This window comes from Odocoileus virginianus, chromosome 30, assembly GCF_023699985.2.
Source record: "Odocoileus virginianus isolate 20LAN1187 ecotype Illinois chromosome 30, Ovbor_1.2, whole genome shotgun sequence".
Classification (NCBI taxonomy): Eukaryota; Metazoa; Chordata; class Mammalia; order Artiodactyla; family Cervidae; genus Odocoileus; species Odocoileus virginianus.
In genome coordinates this window covers 42,840,203-42,841,281 of record NC_069703.1, presented here as the reverse complement: position 1 = coordinate 42,841,281, position 1,079 = coordinate 42,840,203, and positions in this window count along the sequence as shown.

Sequence of the window (1,079 nt, the reverse complement as noted above, 5' to 3'; positions counted from 1 at the left end):
GATGCATCAAGCCAGCTCCTGCCCTCAAGGCCACTGACCAGAGGGGTGAGGGGTGCAGACTGTGAACTGATGCTGCCTGGAGACCATAAAAGTGCCTCCCAGAGGCCTGCCTGAGGGCTGAGAGCACAGGCAGGCAGCCACAGCCCCGCCACATTGGAGAATATGAGAACAGAGACCCTCTACTCCCCCACTTCCCCTGGACGCTCTTGCTTGAGTCCATTTCTACATGTTGAGGATGAAGGAGAGGAGGACTCGGGTCATCCTGGTACACTGAAGAGGCACAGTAACCAGCAGTCAGGAATAGTACAACTCCTATTATGTGCTCCTGCTAGCTCTGCACTTTGTCTGTAAACATACTCTGGAGGGTTTTCAAAGCACTTTCTCACCCCTTTTTTGTACTTCTCCACAACTCAGGGCTTCCCTGGTGGCTCCCATGGTAAAGAATCTGCCTGCAGTGCAGGAGACCCAAGCTTGATCCCTGGGTAGGGAAGATCCTCTGAAGAAAGGAATGGCTACCCACTCCAGTACTCTAGCCTGGAAAATTCCATGGACAGAGGAGCCTGGCAGGCTGCACTCCATCAGGACACAAAGAGTCGGACATGACTGAGTTACTTTCACGACTTTAGGGGACAAGAATTATTATCCCGGACTTTCTGAGAAGAGAACAGAGACACCCCAACAACTACACCCCACAAGTAAAGTGCCTTGTTCAGTGTGGGGCACAGAAGGATCCCAGGCCGAGGCAGCAGGAAATGTGATTTACTTGCGGTCTCGCAGCAGGTCGAGGTCACTCCCCGATTCTCTAGGTAGTTCTCTTTCATCTCTCACCGTTTCCCCACCCTATGGAAAGAAGTGGATTCCCAGTCTTCACCCAGGGGCTTTCCTGTCCATGTGACCACCCATCAGGACAACCATGCATCAGGCCCCCATCTCACTCCCTAGCCTAGACGATCGCAGCTCCTCTAGGCCTCAGTTTCCATCTGTAAAATGGGCATCCCTGGAGTGGGGTGGGCTAGAGGAGTTGGTGGCCGGGCGCTGGCCGGCATCCGAGGCCGGCGCAGGTGGGTGGGGCCAACGCT